This window comes from Miniopterus natalensis, chromosome 4 (assembly GCF_054644295.1).
Source record: "Miniopterus natalensis isolate mMinNat1 chromosome 4, mMinNat1.hap1, whole genome shotgun sequence".
In the NCBI taxonomy this organism is placed as follows: domain Eukaryota; kingdom Metazoa; phylum Chordata; class Mammalia; order Chiroptera; family Miniopteridae; genus Miniopterus; species Miniopterus natalensis.
Genome location: NC_142084.1, coordinates 20,316,836 through 20,325,263, shown reverse-complemented (window position 1 = coordinate 20,325,263; position 8,428 = coordinate 20,316,836). Strand labels below are relative to the sequence as shown.

Sequence of the window (8,428 nt, the reverse complement as noted above, 5' to 3'; positions counted from 1 at the left end):
TTAGTCTGGCTTCAACTTCAAGGACAGTGGAATCCTGCTGCTCTTACGGTGGCTTAGAGCGCTCTCTCTCCCCATTTCTTGGCTTTGCTCCTCTCTGGCTTTGTTCTCAGAGAGGTTCTCCCCATGTGAAGGCAAGAAAGCCACCATCCTATTCCAAGTTTATGTCCTTTGAGCTTAACAACCTCAGCAAAAAGAGGGTGTTGATCTCTCATTAATTCCTGGAATGGAGTTTAATTGGCCTGGCTTGAATCACTTACACATTCAATTCTGCACACATGTGTGGGTGGACCTATAGGATCTTTTCTTAGAAGTGAAATGGTGGGCCAAAGGGAATGCTCATTTGTAGCATAGCCAACCTTCTCTGCCACTGCTTGTGCATTATGGAAGTCCTTGGCTTTGTGGCAGGGTAGGAGCTAGGGGAAGCCTCTGGCCAGCTTGTGGCAGGGACAATGCAGGCATCTCATGGTGGCCAAGCGGCTTCAAGAAGAAAAACAGACTCCTGGCCTGGCAACCAAACACTCCTGGGTGCCTCACCTAGCACCAGCTAACTTTATCAGCCTTGAATCCTATCACTTCCCTGCTTTCTAAACACAGCAGACAGCTCACTATCCCCCAAACATGGTAACCATTAGTGTCCTTAGAAAACAGAGCGCAAAACTCAAGTGCTTACCTTTTATTGGGAGTTTAATTCCAAGAAAGCAGGAGTAAGGGGAAAGGGGAGTAAGAGAGGAAAGGAGGGAGAGGGTTATGAGCTGGTGACTGCGGTTACCAGCACAGCTGACTGCTCTGTCTTGCAAGACCTCTTCAGAGAGGCGGTCTGAGGCTACTTTGTCTCCAAACAGTCCAGAGGAGGAAGGGAGAATCAATCTGCTAGCTTCTGTCTCTCATTGGTCAAAGTTCACTCCCTTAGAGCTTCAATTCCCCTGTCCTTCTGGGCTGTGCCGCCCAGTCCTCCAGTAGTCACCAGGGAAGTCAGGTCCCAAGACAGCAGTGGTGGCATCTGCAGTGCTCCCTGTAGCAGCAGTGCTCCCTGCCTGTAGCCTTACAGGTCTGGCTGACTGTCCTTGGTTGTGGGAAGTGGGGGATGGGGTGGGGGGGGTAAGGTCTGGCCATGCTGTAGGGACCAGAAACAGCCATTGGAACAATGAAAGCTGGAAAGCAAGGCCAATGTGCAGATCTGAGCTGGGAGATGAATGAAGTCTGGGAACAGTTTCTCTGTGCTATTGCACCGAACAGTTACCTTCCCCAGATAAGTCTTTCAGTCCAAGTCAGCCTGACTAATCATCAAGCGTCCATTTCTTTATCCACTCATTACCGAGTGCCTACCATGCTCCGGGCTGAGGGGATACAGTGTAGACTTAGACATAACCCCTAACCTCAGGCAGCTCTGTGTCCAGTTGGGGAGGGGGGATGGAGGGGAGCCAGCCCCGTTAAAAGTGACTGTATCACAATGTGATGGGCCCAGTGACAGACATGGTGCGGTGTAAGAGCGCACCATGGAGGGATACTATTTGGAGTGATACAAAATCCAAAACAGAAATTGCCTATAAACAAAGTAAAAGTTTGTTTTTCTCTCCAGATTTTCCGTCCACGGCTAACAGGACGGCTACGCTCCATGAAACAAACCCTCGGGAACCTTCCATTCCCAGTCCACGGCTTTCATCTCATGATGGTAGCACGGTTCCAGGAGGCAGGATGGAGAACAAGACGAAAAAGGGGCGCAGGGCATCCTCTGCCCTCTCTTAGGAAGGGTTCCTGATTTCCCAAACGCCCTGACGCGTGACGGGGGTGCCGCGCACCTCGGCTCCCGCCGCCTCCCTGCGCACCCGCAGCCCCGCAGCGCGCGCCCCACTCCTCCGGCCCCGCTCCAGCCAACGTCGCCCGCGGCGCGCGCGGGACTCGCCGCTGCGCGCGGGCTGCGCTGGGTTCCCCCTCCCCCAGCCCCGGCGCGCCGCCCCCGCTGCCCCCTGGGACCCCGTCGTACCAACCCTGCTGCAACGGGGAAGAGAACAGAGGGTCCTGGGGACGAGCCCCGGGCAGAGGCTCGAGGGGGCCCAGGTGGCGGAGGGAAGGGCAGGTGGGCAGAGCGCGCCCGACCCTCCCGGGTCCCGCCATCCTCCGCGCGCCCCGCCTCGGCACGGGGTCTGGCGACCCCCCGCCCGACTCCGCGCAGGGGCTTCTGGGAAGGCAGGTGTCCGTTTTTTTGCGGTTGGGACGTTCGCCTCCGTCGAGGGACATGCTGGGCGGTTTCGGAGCACCCGCCTTAGGTAGAAGGAGGTTTTCGTCGTTTGGGATAGCTGGACCCGGGGCCCTGGACGCTCAATGCATATTTAAGTGGTTCTCTGTGCATTTCAGTTCCTCTCATCCCGGCGGTTCGATAGGACGGGCCTTTTCTGTACTGTGGCCGAAATGACGCGACCTGTAATGAAGAAAACCCTTCCACGAGCGACTTTATAGTCCAGTATACACGGTAATTCATACTTAAGAGAACGTGGGTATTTGAAATATGATATGGTTTTAACTTCAGTAACTTTATGACTCTTCAAGAGGCCATTTTTTTGGTACAGGTTTTGTGGGAGCTATGTAATGAGATGGGACGTTTCAAGTGACCTCTGACAATAAAACATGTTTAAATTCTCTCCTCCCCCCCCCCAAAAAAAAAGGTTCCTGGAGGCTGCCACATGCCACTTTTTTACTTATATTCCTTAGGCCAGAATTAGTCACATGACCACGTCCAGCTGCAATGGAGGCTGGGGCACCTCTTGATCATTTATCAAGGTAAAAAATTCCGTTCATTGCAGTGGGAGAAGAAAGGCAACCAACAGTCTTTGCCACGGACGTGTGACACGAGGAGGTGGTCATGGTAGAGGGAACTAGGGAAGAAGGTGGCACCGAGGTGTCTTAAACAAGGAATCGCAGCTGGACATCCAGAGGAGGGTGAAGGGCAGCCCAGGCGGAGGGGACTGAGCGAGCAAGGCACAGGAGTGAAATAGGGCGGCGTGCCTGCGTGTGTGCCCAGGTGTGCGCATGCGCATATGCACCCGTGGGGGGAGGGGGCACTGTCAAAAGCTGATGCTGGAAAGAGGGGCAAGTCTTGTCATGTGCCTTATGTACCTCAAAAAGAAATGTCGGCTTTCTCTCTAAGTGCAGTGTGGAGTGTGAACTGCACTGAAGTACAGTTTGGTTCCTAAAGGGAAACATTCTGGAAGTCAAATCTGCATGAGAAGTTGGGGGGGGGAAGAAGAGGTGAGAGGAGAGGACGGTGGCTCTCAGGTTCCTGGGCTGGGTGACTGGCGAGTGGAGGAGGACCAGGCCAGAGTGGGGAGGCAAAGGAGAGGTTCACTTTGTTGAGTTTGAGGAAGTTGGCCCCAGGGGCCGGGAGAGCAGTTGGGGTGGAGGAGTCCGTGAGGGTCAGTGAGTGTGTAAGAGCTGGACAGAGAAAGGGCTAGAGACTGAGTTTGGGGGGGTGTGTGTTTGTAGGGGTGTGATACTGTGTGAGTATGTGGGCATGAGTGTGTAAGTGTGTGTGAGGTGTTCAGGGGTGGAGCAGTGGTGGATGATGACCACATCTAGAATGTGGCTATGACAGGGACAGCTCAAGTGGCAAGAGGTGATGGTCATTGGATGACTTAGGCAGACTTTGAGCTGTGAGCAGCAATTTGGGGGTGAGGGCTGATTGTCCCACCAGGTGTTAAGATCTTTAGAGGTAAGGCCATGTGGAGAGGAAGACAGTCCCTGGAGCATCACACTGCTCAAGAATTAGCTGATGTATTATTATTGTGACTGTTATTATCATTGTTATCATAATTGGTCAGCTGGGGTGAGGAATATGTATGTGGTATCTGGTGGCTTGGAGAGCCATTGCTTCACATGTTTGCTCCTGGATGTGGAAATATATCACTGGGCAGATCAAGGATAGGAGCCAGGCCCTTGCTGGGACACAGTCAAGAACTGTGGGTCAAGGTGCCAGTGCTTGCTGGCCAGTGGGGTGAGGGTCGCTAGGAGACCAGGCAGGCAGGCCTCTGACCAGCGGAAAGCTCCCTGTGTGGAAGGCCCAGTGCTGGGGCCCATTCTCCCAGTGCCCCAGGGATAATAAGGACTTCAGAAAGGACAGCCCTGACTCAGAGCTGAAAGAGGCTTTAGTTCCTTGTTTGGCGGCTTAAAAAAGGCAAACAGAAGCTTTTCTCCTTTGGGGATCAATGTGAATCCCAGAAAATCCCATTATTTCCCTTTGAGATCAGTGGCCTGCCCTTGAGGGCTTTCTCTTCCCCAAGGCAACAGCTCTCTTCTTGCTCTGTGTGAGCATCCTGCCCCTACATGGCCCCAGAATGAGCTGAGGTAAGGCAGAGGTGGGGAAGGGGGCACAGGTGAGCCCCAACTTACAGCTGTTTCCTCCTGCTTGCTACTTATCCCTTATTCCAATCTTATCTTTCCCTATCCCTAAGAGGGAGGGCAACAAAGCCCCTAGAAAAATGTTTTTTTAATATTCTCCTCTTCCAGAAAGCTATTTTTGACCCAGAAGATGCCTGAGAGATCTTGCTTCTCTAGACTGCTGCATTATTTGGAGTCTGTATATTACTTCCCACCAGGATTATAGTGGATGAGACACATGTCATCATGGGAAGGACAATCATGATGGTGATGTCATTTATTGAGTCTTTACTATGGTGCCTGGTATTGGGCTAAGCTCCCTGAAGGTGTCTAATAATTCTACAAGGATGTACTATTATTATTATTATCCCCACTTTACAGATGAAGAGACTGAGGCATGGAGAAGCCAAGTAATTAGTCAACTCAGGTTACCATGATAAAATACCATAGACTAGGGGACTTAAACAACAGAAATTTATTTTCTCAGGGTTCTGGTGGCTGGAGATCTGAGATTAGGGTACTGGCATGGTTGTGTTTTGTTAAGGTTCTCGGCTTACAGATGGCTACCTTCTCACTGTGTCATCACATGGTGGGGGGCGGTGTCCGTCTCTTCCCCTTTTAAAAGACCACAGTCCTGTTGGATTCAGATCCCACCTTTATGACCTCATTTAACCTTAATTACCTCCTAAAAGCCCTGTCTCTAAATACAGTCACGTTGGGGATTAGTGCTTTAACATATGAACTTGTGGGGGAGGGGACACAATTCAGTCCATGTAACCAAGTCACTGACCATGGGCATGTGTGGTAATTGGTAGAGCTCTGCCTGGTTCAGAGAGAATTGAGGAATCTACTGTGCACTGTTAAGCTTTCTAGGAAGTTGCCACCATTGAGCCTTCTGTTCAGATGAAAAACCTGTTTAACTTTTCCAAAAAGGAAATATCTGAGCATCCTGAGCAATTATCCATATCGGTCACCAAGAGGCAGTCACACTTCCAGTAAATACCAGGGGCTTCCCTTTCAAAGTCTTCTTCCAAACCTGCTCATCTTGGCTTGGTCCTTATGTCTGTGTCCCGAGCACTGAGCCTGGACCAGGACAAGGCCCACCACAGTGGAGATTCCTTGAGAGCTCACTTGCTGTGTACAGACCCTGTACCAAATGCTTTCCAAAGCACCTGGCCTCAACAGCGACATCTCAGAATAGCATTAGGTATCCTGCCTTGGGAGTGCAGAGCCAAGACAGGAACCAGGGGCCTGTCTGACTCTGGGGCATACACTGTGGTCCACTGTGGTTCTGGACAGAGTTCAGTGACATCCCCTGTTCTGTCTGGACTTTTTCTCCCTAACTAGCTGACTGCTTCTTAGTGGTGCTCCCAGAAAGGGCAGATTTCCTTGAAGTGGCTTCTAAATAGGTAAGATATTGGTGACATGTCCTTTTCTGTGACTTCTAATTCAGAGGAATGCCTGTGGGGTATATTGTGAAGCCCACACCCTGCTTTCTGGAGCTCCCATTTGGCTCTTAGACACTCAGACACAAAGGCATGCAGACACACAGGAGCTAAGAGGAGGTCTTTTGGAGATGTGCTCTAATGAATAAAGAAGGATCTTTCATTAGCATAACAATAGTTTGCCATGAAATAGGTGCTCCAGAGAGCACTTGAAAGCTGTTCATTCTTTCAAGTAGGCTGAAAGTCTGCTGAGGCCTTTCCAGGCATCAGGCTCTCCTGGAGGAGCCTGCTCTATCTAGACAGAACCATGGGATTTTCAAACCCACCTGCTTTCCCCCAGTCCTGGGAGCATTTTGCACAACCCAGCTATGGGCTGTGGTCTGGGGCATGAGGGGCCTTCGTGGGAGCCTGGGCCTGACCCAGCTTTTCCCTCCTGCAGCAATTATCCTATGGAGTACCACTCTGGGGTTCACTGGGGCAAGGCTGATTGGCTTATAGGGGTTGTATGCCTGCTGGGCCTCTTGGCCGCTCTGTCCCCCCAGGTGGCCTCTGTGTAGACTAATGCCAGATTTGTATTCACTTAGCCTGGGAGAAGAAGTTGGGGCTGAGAGGGGACTGATGGCCAGAGAGCAAAGGTTAAGAGGGGTTAAGCCTTCACCCCAGAAGGTCACACCTATCAGCCCTGAGACAAGTCCCTCACAGGTATTTTCCTGAAACCTAGAGCATAGGTAGGCTTGCAGGGAATGTCTGTTCATTTACTAAGGCAGCACCATCTTCCTGGTGTGGATGGTACATAGTCCGGTTTCTTGTTGTTGACTATCTGGCTCTGGTTAGGGGCTGCCTCTCAGGGCCTCCGTTTGTCCATCTTTCCAATAAGGAACTTGGACTTGATTAATTGACAATCAGTGGCAGATAGTTTATTGTCTTGGTTCAGTTAAGACCTAAATATATTTCTGCTCTTGGGCAGGAAGAGGAAGTTAGGCTGGGCCCTGACTGGTGTGGCTTAGTTGGTTGGGCACATGCCCAGCTTTTTGGGTTCGATCCCCAATAGGGAGCATGCAGGAGGCAGCTGATCTGTAAAAATAACAAGAAGAGAGGATAGGATATTGAGTGTGATGTTCAATTTTAGTGGGAAGTCCCCTTCCAGCCTGGAGTGGGAGCAGGGGATGAGAGTCCTGGTAGGGAACACTAATAATTGCTGACATTTGTGGAATGGTTCCTCCAGCACAGGTGCCAACTGTTTTATACTTTTTATGTCATTTACCTCTATTAACAACCCCATGGGAAAGGGCTGCTACTGTTCCCATTTTACAAATGAGCTCACAGAGGCTTGGAGGTATATCTGGGTTTAAGTCAGATCTTAGACTCAGAGCCTGAACTTTTAAACAAAAGTTCCATGACTGTAAGATGGGCTTCTCTTGCAGTCTCAAGGCATTTCAGAAAGTGATTTGGTGTCAGGCAGAGAAGAGGGAAACTGGGATCCCCATATCCCCCTGGTCCTGTGGGGAGGAGTATAGAAAGGGAAGCCCATTCTGCCTTCCAGCAGAGGAGGAGGCCTGAAGCTTACAGATCCTAGGGACTGGGGCAGGAGTCGGGGAAACACTAGGCTTCCCAGCCTCGGGCCCTGAGCATGATGCTCCACTGGAGTCAGAAGACTGTACCCCCACCCACTTAATATGTTCTTCTAAGAAGAAAGGTGGGAGGGGGTGAGGATAGCCTGTGTCCCCAAAAGAGGAAATAGGAGATGTGAAAATAGATTTTAAAGGCAGGAGATGTTGCTCTGGTGGCCTGTTCCAGCAGGACACAGAGAGGGTCCTAGGACTCAGCAAAGTCCAGTGCATAAACCAAACAAAGTAGATCCAATGGCTGGACTGAGCAGCCTTCCTGACAGAGGCTTTTGAGACAGAGTGGATGGGGGTGGGTGACATGCTATTCCCTCTCCCAGTGGGGCTCATCAACCCTCAATCCCCTCCAGCAGTGATGGATGTGGCAATAAGGGACAGATGGCAGTCCCCAGAGAGGCAAATGGGAAGAGAGGAAAAACCGCTGCCTCAGTGAAGGGAGGGGGTCAGGCTGAGAGCAAAGCTCACCAAGAGAGGTACTTCCCTCCCCAGCACTTGTATCATGGAGGGCCTTGCCCCAGTGATCTCCTAGAACAATCTGGGGCCCCAGTGAAGCTGGCCCTGCCAGGACAGAGGACAAATGGTTGTGTGCAAGGGCTGGAGCTGTCTCACCCTGGATGACTTCACACAATGTCCCAACTGTGAAATGCTACTGTCCACCCCCAGGCATCCTCAGGGCTACTTACAGGGAAATCCAACAGGCCTCATGCAAGCCACTTCTACCCCCATTCACTGCCCACAAAACTTTTCAGGAATCTGTAACTATTATTATGGGGATAAGGAGCCCAGAAAGGGAGGAGATTTTCTTATTTCTCTTCTTGACCATGGCAATATCTGAGGGATCTAGACCCTAAGTCTGGAGCTTTAAAGAACTAAATCAGGTTGGATGATGTGGGTGGTGGGTAGGGTGCTCTTTTTATCTTGGGGGAATTGATAATATAGCTAGGGGATTAGATGACCCTTGGTTTAGGTGATGTTGGGCACTGGTCT

The 8,428-nt window shown here is 51.1% G+C and overlaps 1 long non-coding RNA gene across 1 annotated transcript in view; it reads left to right on the top strand.

Moving 5' to 3' along the window:
- The first annotated feature begins 2,209 nt into the window (after positions 1–2,209).
- The window catches only part of LOC107525377 (uncharacterized), a 256,707-nt gene continuing 250,488 nt past the window's right edge, over positions 2,210–8,428 (top strand). The window contains exons 1-2 of the long non-coding RNA XR_015714360.1: positions 2,210–2,267; positions 2,356–2,470. This is a non-coding gene — a long non-coding RNA (uncharacterized LOC107525377). The remainder of the gene's footprint in view (positions 2,268–2,355; positions 2,471–8,428) is intronic.